Source organism: Equus asinus, chromosome 4 (genome assembly GCF_041296235.1).
Source record: "Equus asinus isolate D_3611 breed Donkey chromosome 4, EquAss-T2T_v2, whole genome shotgun sequence".
Lineage (NCBI taxonomy): Eukaryota > Metazoa > Chordata > Mammalia > Perissodactyla > Equidae > Equus > Equus asinus.
This window is the reverse complement of record NC_091793.1, coordinates 135,047,502-135,063,012: the sequence shown is the minus strand read 5'-3', so window position 1 is coordinate 135,063,012 and position 15,511 is coordinate 135,047,502. Positions and strand designations below refer to the sequence as shown.

The window sequence follows — 15,511 nt, the reverse complement described above, 5'->3', positions numbered from 1 at the left end:
CACAATATTTTAAAATTTGAATTGGTTGCCAGCATTTAAAATTCAGAAAGTTTTATGTAATAATTCATCTCCTCTTGAAAGCAAATTGGAAAAATCAAAGCTTTCCCTCCACTCCACCAGCGTTCCTGTATGGCCGTCACCAGTCGGAGTTGGTAGCAGTTGCTCTCTGTAAAAGGCAGGTAGTTTCCAGTTTACCTTCATCAGACTGGGTCAACTCCATCACTGGCCCCCTTTTAGTACCTGTAATACCTGTAGCCATTTAGTTTGCAACACCTGGTTCGAATTTGCTCTCCAACGTTAGATTCCTCAGGCAAGAATTCAATCCCAGGCACGTTTGGGGAGTTCTCCAACCCGCGCAGGAATGCATAGGATTTCTGGCTGGAGTGGTTCCCAGAGAATGGGGTCAACATCATCATAGTTGCTCTCCCAGTATGTGTCCTCTGCTGTCTGTGTGCATTGCTGCAATGCTGCGGGGTGAGAGGGGTGGGCTCAGATATGTGCCTCGTGTGCGTCCTCTGCATGGACTAAAGACTCGGTGACAGAGACCCTAACCACAGCACCTACATTTCCAATTTCCATAAGTGTGCCACAGCCATCCTGCTATCTGGGCCGTCCCTCCCTCCTGATTCTGGGTTCTGCATATAAGGAGGGTTCATCTCTGCTTCTGTCGAGGGCCTCCAAACCACCATCCTCCTTCAGTTTTTGGGAAGCTGCCTCCTGGGATTAGGCCAGGCCCCCACTTTAACCTGGAACACCAGCTCCAACTCTCCCACTGCTGCCATAATCCGGTTTCACCCCTTTCCTTCCTGCAACGAACATGAAAGATGTTGACTCCCCACGAGGAAGGTCTGGAAGGAAAATTCAAGCCTTTCAGAGACATAATACCAGCAGTGTGCTAAGACGTGTTTTACTCTTCCCTGGTGAACTCATCATAGCGAAACAGTAACAAAATAAGACATCCATCACCGTTTTTCTCACCGTCTCACCCCGTTACATCATTTATTTCAGTTCCCTTGTATTATCTTCCCCTCTGGACTGCAAGTTCCTCAAAGATGAGACTTCTTTTATTCATCATTCTTATCTTCAATACTTAACATAGGTTCTACCCTATAGTATTTGTTCAACAAATATAATTTCAATGAATGAATGAATTATAGGTCAGTATTCTGAGTCTCTTATAAGCAAGTGGTCAATATTTAGGGGAATACAAACTGTCGTGCCCTATCTTCAAAGACCACTTTTCAAAAACAGCACAGTCCTGTAGAAATCTGAGGATCTGCAGAGACAAGCAGTTCAACTCGTCCCATTCACAGCAAATGCCCCCTTTGGACTTTTATTGGTGATAACTAGAGATTCCATTTCTGAGTAATTATTTCTCTTTCAGGGACACAAGGTCGGGATATTTTCAAAGCTATAATCCCTGCTTAGCCACACCGATTTCTGTCATTTAAGATTATCCTTGAAATAGTGAATGCACATTTTTTACCCTGGGGTTCAAATCCATTTGACGGTCTGGACATTCTTTGTTTGCTCTGGATGAAAGTTCACGTTTCTCTGTAACACGAGTTACATGCACAGGTAAATTAAAACAAATTTTGCTCTGTGATTTCTCATTAATCATGATTATCAATTCATGAATTCCTGATAAGTCTGTTAGGTTAAATGTGATCTTTCACCTCCATGTTTAGAAGTTGAATTAAGGATAATTGCCTGCATTCTGCCACTTGTGACGGTATTTGAGCTGATTAGCTGGGGGGACTGATTAGGTGAGGGCTACAGGAGTATAAAAGTGTGCATTATAATAGGCCATGTAGATGAGTTTGCAGCAATATTGTATATGACACCAAACGAAAAGAACGGATTTTTATTCAAATTAGAGACTCTCTTAATTGTACCCATAAGCATCAAGGTGCATGACAGTCACTGAATGACTATGTAAATTCAGCCCCACGTTTCTATCAACTGCCCATCATGGCTCTCCCGCTGAAGAAAAAGAGAAAGCACTAGTGCAAAGTTCTGGCAGGTGGGATAAAAATGCACAGCAAAGAGCGCAGCACAAAGCACTCTCATGTGTGAGTCCCCACAGCAAGGCGTGCACTGCGGCATTCCATTCCAGCTCCTGCCAAGCCTGATGAGACACTGTTCATTTTGATAAAGGTCTTCGAGAGAGCCCCAGACTGTCCCACAATGTGCAAAGCCTCTTATCTTATCTTCTGGCAACGCCTCCCGTTCCCACGTGCTTTCCTCCTTACTAGCTTTCCATGAGAGATGCTATCTCGCTCAGCTTTGGTCTTCCACTTTGCTTTGTGTTTTTCCTTTCGACTTGCTCGTCATAGATAACTTGATCATAGTTGCTCTGGCAGCCTCTGTGTGCATATCCTGCTTGGTTTCTGCATGTTGCAATTACCTAATGTAATCTGGGCTTCTCATTTTCCTAGAGAGCAGAAAGCATCAGCAGTAGCTACTCTGAAAAGTAATAAAATAAACGCGAATGTTCCCTACCCCACTTCCTCTTGACAAGCCTTCCATGTAGCTGCATATTTTAAAATGTGTCATCTTCAGCATCTACAGCAGAGGAGATAAAGCAAAATGTGATATTCCGGTGTGATAGCGACTGGGGACTTTTGAATTATCTCAACCCAGCCAACTCAGGACATTTAGAGAGGATGTTGTAGGAAAATGTGATTTCCTTGGAAAACTATTGTGAACTGTCAGCAAAAAATTATGAAATCTTACAGAAAGAAGGCCTGATAAAAATACTAATTGGGCTTTCTCTTTTTTGACCACAGCTATTTATTTTTTAAGCTTTTTCTTCTAAAAATATATATTTCCTAACTTGTATATTTTCTTTCTTTTTTTTTTTTTGGTGAGGAAAATCGTTGCTGAGCTAACATCTGTTGCCAATCTTCCTCTTTTTGCTTGAGGAAGATCGTTGCTGAGCTAACATCTGTGCCAGTCTTCCTCTATTTCATATGTGGGATGCCACCACAGCATGGCTTGATGAGTGGTGTATAGGTCTATGCCTGGATGTGAACCTGCGAATCCCAGGCCACCAAAGTGGAGGGCACAAACTTAACCACTATGTCACCAGGCTGGACCCAACTTGCATCTTTTCTTGTATTACAATTAAAAACCTTCTAAATATATGTAGCTTAATAAAAAAATTTGGGGAACTGGACAAAAAACATAGTTGTCGTGACTTTCAAAGGTGACTGATTTTTACACAAGGATCATATATGGGCTGAAGGTATAGCCCAGGTTGAGAAGTGTATGGTCTAGGTTAGCGTGATGCTTGGTTTAGCCTGTGTTATCATGGACTTCCAGTCCAATCAACGCCCTCTGACCTCAGCTTCCATCTACAATATAACAAAGGAACTTACCATGTGTATTAGCCAGAATAATGGCCCCCTAAAGATGTCCATGCCATAATCCCAGGAACCTGTGGATATGTTACCTAACATGACAAAAAGGACTTTGCAGGTGTGATTAAGGATATGGATCCAGAGATAGTGAGAGTATCCTGGATAGTTCACTGGCCCAAACTAATCACATGAGTCCTTAAAAGCAGAGACTCTTTCTTGGATGGGTTAGAGAAATGAGATGGAAGAAGAAGAGGGAAGGATTTGGAACATGAAAGAGACTCAATCTGCCAGCCATTGACTTTGAAGATGAAGAAAGGGGCCAGGAGCCAAGGAATGTGGGTGGCCTTTGGAAGCTGGGAATGGCTGTCAGATGAAAGTCAGCAAGAAAATGGGTATCATGGTGGATGTCAGCATCATGGCAGAGTGAGTGTTTCTCTTTGTCTCTCCTCGCTAAATTCCAACCAAACACACATCCATTGACCAACAGAGGATTCCCTACACAGCATAGCAGGATACCTAAGAGATCCAGGGAGCCATTCATCTTAAGGTGGGTGGACTGGACCCCCAGAAAGCAGTGGAACAGAGGAGCAGCCTCCTCCTCCTCCCCCAGTGGCAGCGATCCAGGGTTCAGATCCTCATGCAGTGGCCCACATGACTGTGAGTGGAGGTGAGCATGGCCCAGCCCCAAATGTGTGAATGTCTGCAGAATGGTGGCAGTGGCCTGGTGGCAGCCCCACAACACAATGATCAATGTAACCAGTGGCAGTGGTGGTGGCCTGACCCACACAACTGTGAGCAGAACGGGCGGGACCACCAAGCCCCCAGTGGTGGTACCTTGACACCAACTCCACCAGCAGCAGGGGCTGCATACAAATCCTCAGGCCCCCTCCAGCAACAGCAACACCTTTGAGCCGCACACCCCTGGCAGCAATGCAACCAACACCCTCAGACAACTGGGGAGCATCAGCACAGGTGATGCATGAGGCAGCAGCATGAGAGCCTGTGGAGAGCCAATGGAGGAACACAAGACCCAGGCAACCAGAACCAAAGCAAGCGAAGCCATACCCAAATAAGAAAAGGTGATTACTGTAACAAATGCACTGGCAGAGGATCAATTAACCAAACACCATGGAGAACTACAGTAACACAGCTGAACAGAGGGAAAATGACAACTCTCCAGAAACCAAACCTGAAAGTCACAGAAGATTACAATCTAACTGACAGAGAATTCAAAATAGCTGTCATAAAGAAACTCAATGAGTTATAAGAAAACTCAGAAAGACAGTTCAATGAGCTCAGGAATAAAATTAATGAACAGAAGGAATACTTCACCAAAGATATTGAAGCTCTATTAAAAAAGAAACCACAGAAATTCTGGATATGAAGAACACAATTAAAGAGATTAAAAAACAATGTAGAAAGCATTAAAAATAGAGTAGATCTTATAGAGGAAAGAATTAGTGAGCTCAAAGACAGAAATATAGAAATGATTCAGGTGGAAGACAAGAGAGAACTAAGATTTTTTAAAAATGAAGAAATTCTTTAAGAAGTACCCAACTCAACTAGGAAAAGTAACATAAGGATTACAGGCATCCCAGAGGGAGGAGAGAGGGAGAAAGGAGCAGAGAGCTTGTTCAAAGAAATAATAGCTGAAAACTTCCCAAACCTGGGGAAGAAATTGGACATTCAAGTAGCACATGAAGCTAATAGAACTCCTAATTATATTAACCCAAAAAGACCTTCTCCAAGGCATATAATATTAAAACTGGCAAAAGTCAATGACAAAGGAAAAATATTAAGGGCAATAAGAGAGAAGAAAGTAATCTACAAAGGAACCCCCATCAGTCTTTCAGCAGATTTCTCAGCAGAAACCTTACAGGCTAGGAGAGAATGGAATGATATATTGAAAATACTGAAAGACAAAAACTATCAGCCAAGAATACTCTATCCAGCAAAATTATCCTTCAGAGAGATAAAAGCTTTCCTAGACAAATAAAAGCTGATGGAATTCATTGCCACTAGACCTGCCCTACAAGAAATGTTGAAGGTAGCCCTCCCTACCTGAAACACAAAGGCAAAGGTTTACAAAAGTTTGAGCGAGGAGATAAGTAGACAGACAAAATCAGAAAATTGCTACTCTGTATCAAAATAGATTAGCAAACACTTAAATATAACATAAAGGATAAAGGAAAAGAAAGCATCAAAAATAACTATAAAGACTTCACTTTGGTCACAAACTCACAACCCAAAAAAGAATAACTTGTGATTAAAAAAAATAGGAGTGGAAGAGGAAAAGGATGGAACCCGCATAGGCTAAAGGAAATAAGAGGCTATCAGAAAAAGGACTATCTCATCTATGAGATCTTTTATTCATACCTAATGGTAACCACAAAACAAAAAATCAGAGCTGAGTCACAAATCATAAATAAAGAGAAAACTGAGAAAACAATCACAGAAAACCACCAAAATGAAGTGACAGACAGAAATACAAGGAAAAAGAAACAAAGGAAATATAGAACAACCTGAAAACAGAAGATTAAATGGCAGTATGAAGCCCTCATATATCAATAATCACTCTAAATATAAATGGATTGAATTCTCCAATCAAAAGACACAGAGTGGCTGGATGGATTAAAAAACAAGACCCAACAATATACTGCCTTCAGGAAACATATCTCAGCTCTAAAGGCAAAGATAGGCTCAGAGTGAAGGGATGGAAGATGATATCAGAAGCAAATGGCAAGCAAAAGAAAGCAGATGTAGCCATACTTACCTCAGACAAAGCAGAGTTCAAGATAAAAAAGATAATGAGAGACAAAGAGGGGCATTATATAATGATAAAAGGGACATTCCACCAGGAAGACATAAAACTTATTAATATATACGCACCTAACACAGAAGCATCAAAGTATATAAAACAACTATTAACATAACTAAAGGGAGAAACTGACAGCAACACAATAATAGTAGGGGACCTTAACACTCCACTTATGTCAATGGATAGATCATCCAGACAGAAAGTCAAAAAGGAAACAGTGACTTTAAACGAAAGACTAGACCAGATGGACTTGATAGGTGTGTATAGAGCATTCCATCCCAAAACTGCAAAATACACATTCTTCTCAACTGCACATAGAACACTCTGAAAGATAGACCATATGTTGAGAAACAAGGCAAGCCTCTATAAATTTAAGGAGATTTAAATCATATCAAGCATCTTTCTGACCATAGGAATCAACTATGAAACTAGAAATCAACTACAAGAAAAAGGCTGAGAAAGTCACAAATATATGGAGACTAAACAACATGCTACTGAACAGCTATTGGATCAATGAAGAAATAAAAAATACCTGGAGACAAATGAAAATGAAAAAACAACATACTAAAACCTATGGGATGCAACAAAAGTGGTAGTAAGAGGGGGCCAGCCCAGTGGCATAATGGTTGAGTTTATGCAGTCTGCTTTGGCAGCCCAAGGTTCCCCAGTTCAGATCCTGGGCATGGATCTACACACTGCTTATCAAGCCATGTGTGGCAGGCATCCCAGATATACAGTAGAGGAAGATGGGCACAGATGTTAGCTCAGGGCCAATCTTCCTCAGCAAAAAGAGGAGGATTGGTGGTGGATGATAGTGCAGGGCTAATCTTCCTCAAATAAATAAATAAATAAATAAATAAATAAATAAATAAATAAATAAATAAAAGTGATACTAAGAGGGAAACTTATAACAATAGAGGCCTACCTCAAGAAAAAAAAAAAACTCAAATAAACAAGCTTACCCTATACCTAAAGGAAGAACAAACAAAGCCCAAAGTCAGTAGAAGGAAGGAAATAATAAAAATCAGAGCCAAAATAAATGAAATAGAGACTTAAAAAAACAATAGAAAGGATCAATGAAACTAAGAGCTGATTCTTTGAGAAGATAAAAAAAAATTGACAAACCCTTATCCAGACTAAGGAAAAAAGAGAGAAGACTCAAATAAATAAAATCAAATAAATGAGGAGAAATTACAACGACACCAGAGAAATAGGAAGGATTATGAGAGAATGCTATGAAAAGCTATATGCCAACAAACTCGATAACCTGGAAGAAATGGATAAATTCTTAGAATCATACAACTTCCCAAAACTGAATCAAGAAGACATAGAGAATCTGAATAGACAAATCACAAGCAAAGAGATTGAAACAGTAATCAGAAAGCTCCCCCAAACCAAAAGTCCAGGACCAGGCAGCTTCTCTGGCAAATTCTACCAAACATTCAAAGAAGATTTAATAGGAATTAAAATAGGACAGGAATCCTTCTCAAATTATTCTGAAAAATTGAAGAGGATGGGATGCTTTCCAACTCATTTTACCAGGCCAGCATCACCCTGATACCAAAACCAGACAAGGACAACACAAAAAGGGAAAATCACAGGCCAACATCACTGATGAACACAGATGCAAAAATCCTCAACAAAATATTAACAAATCAAATACAACAATACATTTAAAGGATCATACACCATGATCAAGTGGGATTTATTCCAGGGACACAGGCATGGTTCAACATCTGCAAATCAATCAATGTGATACATCACCTTAAGAAAACGAGGGATAAAAAAATCACGTGATTGTTTCAATAGATGCAGAGAAAGCGTTTGACAAGATCCAACATCCATTTATGATAAAAACTGTCAAGAAAATGGGTATAGAAAGAAGATACCTCAACATAATAAAGGCCATATATGACACACTCACAGTTAACATCATACTTAACAGTGAAAAACTGAAGCCCATTCCTCTGAGAGCGGGAACAAGACAAGGGTGACCACTCTTGCCATTCTTGTTCAACATAGAACTGCAAGCTTTAGCCAGAACTATTAGTCAAGAAAAAGAAATAAAAGGAATCCAAACTGGAAAGGAAGAAGTAAAATTCTCACTGCTTGAAGATGATGTGATTCTATAGATAGAAAAGCCCAAAGAATCCACTAGAACACTTTAGAAGTAATCACCAATTACAGCCAAGTTGAAGGGTACAAAATCAGCACACAAAAATAAGTTGCATTTCTATACACTAATAATGAACTAGCAGAAAGAGAAGGCAAGACTACAATCCCATTTACAACTGTAACAAAAGAATAAAATACCTAGGAGTAAATTTAACCAAGGAGGTGAAAGACAGTGAAAATCATAAGACATTGTTGAAAGAAACAGAAGAAGACATAAAGAAATAGAAAGATATTCCATGATCATGGATTGGAAGAATAAACATAGTTAAAATGTCCATATTAACTAAAGCAAACTACAGATTCAATGCAATTCCAACCAGGATCTTAATGACATGTTTCACGGAAATAGGACAAAGAATCCTAAATGTTATGGAACAACAAAAGACTCCAAATAGCAAAAGCGATCTTGAGAAAAAAAGAACAAAGCTGGAGGTATCACACTCCCTGACTTCAAAATACACTACAAAGTTATAGTAACCAAAACAGCATGGTACTGGCAGAAAAATAGACACACAGATCAACGGAACAGAAATGAAAGCCCAGAAATAAAACTACGCATCATTGGACAGCTAATCTTTGACAAAGGAGCTAAGAACATTCAATGGAGAAAGGAAAGTCTCTTCAATAAATGGTGTTGGGAAAACTGGACAGCCAAGTGCAAAAGAATGAAAGTAGACCAATACCTTACACCATAAACAAAAATTAACTGAAAATGGATTAAAGACTTGAATGTAAGACCTGAAACCATAAAACTCCTCAAAGGAAAAAATAGTTAGTACACTCTTTGACATGAGTCTTAGCAGTATCTTTTTGAATACCATGTCTAATTGGGCAATGGAAACAAAAGAAAAAATAAACAAATGGGACTGCATCAGACTAAAAATTTTCTGCAAAGCAAAGGAAACTGTGAACAAAACTAGAATACAACCCACCAACTGGAAGAAAATATTTGCAAATCATATATCCAACAAGGGGTTAATTTTCAAAATATAAAAAGAACTTATACAAGTCAACAGCAACAAATGAACAACCCAATCAATAAATGGGGAAAGGATATGAACAGACATTTTTCCAAAGAAGATTTACAGATGGCCAACAGGCAAATGAAAAGCTATTCAACATCATTCGTTATTAGGGAAATGCAAATCAGAACTACAATGAGATATCACTTTCCACCCCTCAGAATGGCTATAATTAACAAGACAAGAAATAAGTGTTGGAGAGGATGTGGAGAAAAGGGAACCCTGGTGGGAATGCAAACTGGTGCAGCCACTGTGGAAAACAGTATGGAGATTCCTCAAAAAATTAAGAATAGAACTACCATGTGATCCACCTGTTCCTCAGCTAGGTATTTATCCAAAGAACAGGAAAACACAAATGAGAAAAGATATTTGCACCCCTATGTTCATTGCAGCATTATTCACAATAGCCAAGACTTGGAAGCAACGTAGGTGCCCATCTGGGAATAAATGGATAAAGAAGATGTGGTATATATATACAATGGAATACTACTCAGCCATAAAAAAAAGACAAAATCATGCCATTTGAGACAATATGGATGGGCCTTGAGGGTATTATGGTAAGCCAAATAAGTCAGATAGAGAAAGACAAACACCATATGATGTCACTCACATGTGGAAGATAAACACATGGATAAGGAGGACAGATTGGTGGTTACCAGAGGGGAAGGGACTGGGGGAGGGTGAAAAGGGTAAAGGGACACGTATGTAAGGTGACGGATAAAAACTAGACTATAGGTTGTGAACACAATGAAGTCTATGCAGAATATGAAATATAATATGTACACCTGAAATTACATAATGTTAGAAGCCAATATGACCTCTATAAAAAAAAAAAAAGGAAAAATGAGGATCTCAGTCCCTGTTGCCGAGTTCTTCCCTTAAGGCCAATAAGCAAGGAAATAGGTTCTCCCCGCCAGCCTCCAGAAAGGGACGCAGCCCACTAACACCTTGCTTTTAGCCCAGGGAGCCCCACGTTGCACTTCTGACGTGCTGGGCTGTCAAATAATACGTTTGTGTTGTTTCAACCACTTAAGGTACGGTATTGTCACAGCAGCAGTAAGAAACCAGCGCGCCCTGTGATGGGCTAACAGCATCAGTATGGGGGATTACGAAGGTCCTAGCCTTTTTATTTTTTCTTCCCCAGAGTGTTTCCCAGAGACGGAATATTCTGGGGTTACCCACTGAGCTACCCCTTGCTTTCGGAAGAGTGTTCTGGGTCAGTTTGAGTCTTTGGGCCTTTGTGAGGAGGAAGTGAGTAAGAGGAAAGGTGAGGCGGAGGGTGAGAGGGATGAAAGCCTTAGAGGTTCTTGCACAAAAGACACATAAAGAAAGAAGCCCCGAGGCCAGCCTGGGGGCATAGTGGTTAAGGTCGTGCACTCCACTTCGGCAGCCTAGAGGTTGCAGGTTTGGATCCCAGGTACAGCAGACCTACACACCACTTGTCAGGCCATGCTGTGGTGGCATCCCACATACAAAATAGAGGAAGATTGCCACAGATGTTTGCTCAGGGCCTGTCTTCCCTACCAAAAAAGAAAAGAAAGGAAGGAAGGAAGGATGGGAGGGAGGGAGGGAGGAAGGAAGGAAGGAGGAAGGAAGAAAGGAAGAAAGAAAGAAAGAAAGAAAGAAAGAAAGAAAGAAAGAAAGAAAGAAAGAGGCACTAAGTTCTCCATGGGGCTGGATAGGTTAAGCATCAGCAAGTGCCTGGGACTGCATGAAAATATGGAGGGAGGAGAAATTGTCTTGAGGTAGCTGGGCCCAGGCCCAGTGGGCTAAAAAATCAGAGGGGCAGGAGGGAGGAAGGGAGAGAGAGAGGGAGAGAGTGAAAGAGGAAGAGAGAGAGTGAGAGAGAACATTTTCTGGGGTGGAGAGTTGGAGGCTCCCAGGAGAGAGAGCTTTTTGAGAGCTGTTAGGGATTTTGTATTCATATCCCATACTGTATTTTTCAGAAATATAGGTAAAGATTGGAATTCTTATCTGGACTATTTTTCCTCAAAAACAACTCCACTCTGGACTGAGCCAAAAGTCCATGACAAACATGTTGTAAGGGCACGGGAAGTAACTGAAGTGAAAGACAATTAAACGTTCAGACGAAGGAAGATAGGTAAAATCTAGATCCAGCGGGCACTTTCTGGTAACTCTTCGATAGGTTTGATGGCTAGCTAAATAAGATAACCGGACCATGTTATCATAAGGTTCTTTTTCTATACCAGGAGCTAAATTTCCATGGACAGAACATTTTTATTTCAACAACTAAATCTCCAGCTTAAACTGACGTTTGCTCAAGATTTAATAGGATCATAGCCCAGGGTTCAAGTTCCAGCTCTCCCTCTTATTAGCTGTGTGGTATTATTGGTGAAGTTACTCAGTTTTTCTGAGTCACAGTGACTTCACCTCTAAAATGTGGATAATACTACTCGTCTTTCAACGGCATTATGTGAATTAGATACAGCATTTGAAAAGGGCGTACAGAGTTCTTGGTACATGGTGATAAGCATTTAATAAACAGCAGCTACTGTTATGATGAGGGAGAGTGGAGGATATTGTTGTAATACTTTAACCCACGATATGAAAGAGAACAAGTGGATGACAGTTGGTAAGACTTAATAGCAATTTTCTTTGGAATTGTTGACATAAATAAATGCATGAACCCTTGATTATGCATTTTCCAACAACTTCAGTTAATTGTGCTTTCATTTCTGAAACTGTTCTCAACTCCAGGACTTGCACGAGTGAAAAACACTTAGTATAAAATTCAGCGTAAATGAAAGCAATATAGAATCCAAGTCTTCGCTCCTCAGCATGTTATAATCATAACTAATATAATGCCCTTGCTTGTAATCAGACTTTCTTTTCTTGATTTTTTCCCCCATTGATGAGAGTTCAGATTAAAGCCCAGGCTGAAAGACAGAGCTTGGTAAAAACTGAGAAGTGTTAAAAATTGGTATTTGTCATTCTTCCTCTCTAGAGTGATACTCAATCAACTGTCCAAGTTGATGGACAGCTTCAAGTGTCTTCAAGCTGTGGTCTACTGCTTGGGGCATCAGCTCCCCGCCCCAGCATTCCACCCACCCGTCTCTCCTCTATTCAGAGTCCAGGAAGCTCATCAGTAGCAGTCTGTTTAACAAGACTCCATTTCCTCTGAATATTGCACAGACAGATATTATCTACCTTTGTTTCAATTGCTGTCCATTGTTCACTGTTAACATAATATTTTGTTACCTATAGCCACAGTCCTGCTGTGTAACAAACTTCAGATCCTCCACAGCTTACAACAAAAATCATTATTCTCACACTCATGCAAGTCTGCAAGTAGATTGGGGTTCAGTTGCTCTAGGCTGGGAGGCTCTGCTTCAGGCTATGGGTCTGTTGGGCTCAGCTCCAGGCTGTGGGCTGACTCCAGGTCTGCTCCATATGTATCTCCTCCTCTTTGGACTAGTGACTACCCAAGGAATATTCTTCTCATGGGGAAGAGTTGGTGTACAAACCATACCACACAAGCATGTTTAAAGTCTCTGCTCACAAACATTCACTAACCAGAGCGAGTCACATGGCCAAGCCCAACATGAATGGGAGGAGGGAAGCGACTCAGGCTGGGAGGGCACTGCAAAGGTACATGGTAAAAGGCATGGGTGTCTTGTGTTAAACCACATGGAACTGCTGATATTTGACCATTTTTTACTTAACAAAAATGTCGATTGTATATAGTTAGACCTTATGCTATTATTATCCAAGGGAATAAAGAATTGGAACAAATGATCCAGTCTACCAGATGGCTAATCAATAGACTTTTCTGATGAACATACTGACCTTCAGGATTGGGGCTTTTAGTCTCTCACATTAAGCACGAGGTTAGCTTTGGTTTTTCATGGATGCCCTTTATCAGTCTGAGGACGCTCCCGTCTATGTCTAGTATGCTGAGTGTTCTGGTCACGAAGGGATGTTTTTGGTCTCTTTAAGGTTACTTTACATACTCTGATAAATAAGTAATCAGTGTTAGGCTTCAGTTCTTCATGAGCCATATTCTCCTCTTTAATCCCAATATTGAAGTTATCTCTCTTGCCTAATATAGCTTTTATATTTATGGTAGCTAAAATACTCCATTCCAAAATATACTTACGAACTTTGATATTTTTTTAACTTTTAGAAAATATTCAGGTTAAGATGAATGTACACAGATTAAAAATTTCATTGACTGTAAGCCAGCCTCCTCATGGCAAGCTATGTTAACAATTCTTTCCATCAAATCTCTTAACTTGCAACAAGTTCGCTACTCTGCAATTTTCCCATTTTAATTAACTTTCTTTAACTCTAAGATCAACTGAGGAAATTTTAAATGAGTTCATTAGTCCAAATACTCCATATCTTTTCCTCTCAATAACTGAAATAAGAAGAAATTGAAGAGAAAATTCCTAGAAAAGTAGTTTAAGAGAACAAGAAAACCCATACACTGTGCATGTTTATATGTGCATGTTATATGTTTTGACTGAGCCCGAATTGCACTTAGGAAATGAGAAAAAAATGTCCCCATAGATCTACTGTTCTTCACCTCATCCTCTTTCATCTTCTGATCAGCATTTGTTGTCTAGTTTGCTTGTGTTTTCTTTGTGGTCTGTTCTTAGTCTCGGTAATTCATAGATAGAATTTGTCTCCCAAGCCCTGATCCCCAGTGACGGAAAATGCACCCTCTAGAATTGGGAAACTAAACAGAACACCAAATACCTTATTGCGGTGAATTTGAACTTTGTGAGTTATAGACCCGTTAAAGAAACAGAAAAATGTACACATGCACAGATAGATAAAATTTTGTATGCAATTTTACGAAGTCCTCCAATGTGTACAGAGAATATAAAAATCCAATAAGTCTTTGAGCCGGTATGTGCAGTTAAATAAGCAAATGTATTAGAAAAATTCCAAAGAAGTAGGAAACATGAGCATTTTTTTTTTTTCACATTTTGGCTGTCCGTTTAACGTCCAGTTTAGCCTCTTGTGTTCCGGACCACTCTTCACTGGTCATCCCTGATGCATCAGAGACTTCACTCTTCTGCAGGCAAGTCCTGGAAGTGATCCTGCCTCATCGTACAGCAGACAAGTGGTTAATGCTCTGGCGGGCTGGGGAGAAGGAAAGCAAAACAGACAGGGAAACAATATTTCATTTTGCCTGGGATCTCTTTTTTATTGAATTCCTTGCCCCTTTGTTCCCTTCTCTCCCAGTTAAGAGCTCCCGTATTGTCTTGAGGATGGGAAAACACAAGTTGGAGCAAGGAGGAGGCTAATTTTTCAGCAAAGCTCTTCAATGCCAATGACATGACAGATGGATTTGGAGGTTCGCACAATCACTTTTTCCTTAATCATGCTGGCTACCACATGGTGCACAGACACGATTGGAAATGAAGGCTCATCCGGGAGGGATGTTTTTAGAGTATGTTGTCTATGCACAAGCTATGGATGGTACAGTTGCAAAGCTATGGAGCAGCCTTGCATTCTAGGTGTAGAGCCTTGCTCTAAAATGCTGCAGTGCACACTCGTGCACACACACACACACACAGCCTCCTTCCAGTCAAGCGATTGTCTTATAAAGAGCCTCTCTAAAAGGAAACGCATCTTTATCTGAAAGATGCCACAAAGAAAAGAAGCCTCATGCCATCCATCAATCTCTGGTAACTGGCATGCAGCTCACAGATAGACTCTCCTCTTTTAATTTTTAAATCACCTTATCAATCAAAGCAGTGTATTGTTCCCAGTTCCGTTTCAGCTGTTCCGAGTTGATCCTATCTACTTGTCTCATACTTGCTTCTTGGATTTTCTTCCATTGTCTGTGCCTTATAGAAATCATTCAGAGGCTTCTGAGACACATGCTTAAAAGAAGGTTTTCATTTTTCTTTAGTTAATAAATACACGAATTTCCTTGGGAAACTGTTTGTGTTGGCTCTGTGGAGTTCAGGCTATCAGTCTCTGACTCTGGGTCACTGTGACACGAGAGCGAGGCCCTGGCAGTGAACTGCAGCCTGAGAAGAGAGTTCAACTTGAAACTGCAAGAAACAAAACCTAGAGGCAATGCTCTTAAGCCCTGGTGCCTGGAGTGTTTCAGAGAATGTTCTGGGAAATAAGACTTTATGGTGGCTCTGCCTTCATAA

The 15,511-nt window shown here is 40.3% G+C and overlaps 1 long non-coding RNA gene across 1 annotated transcript; it reads right to left on the bottom strand.

Moving 5' to 3' along the window:
* Nucleotides 1-14,254: 14,254 nt before the first annotated feature.
* On the bottom strand, nucleotides 14,255-15,227 carry LOC139045200 (uncharacterized). The gene is made up of 2 exons (XR_011503098.1): nucleotides 15,088-15,227; nucleotides 14,255-14,486 (listed from the first exon to the last, which is right to left on the bottom strand). It is a non-coding gene; the product is annotated as an uncharacterized lncRNA (long non-coding RNA).
* Between the last annotated feature and the right edge of the window lie 284 nt (nucleotides 15,228-15,511).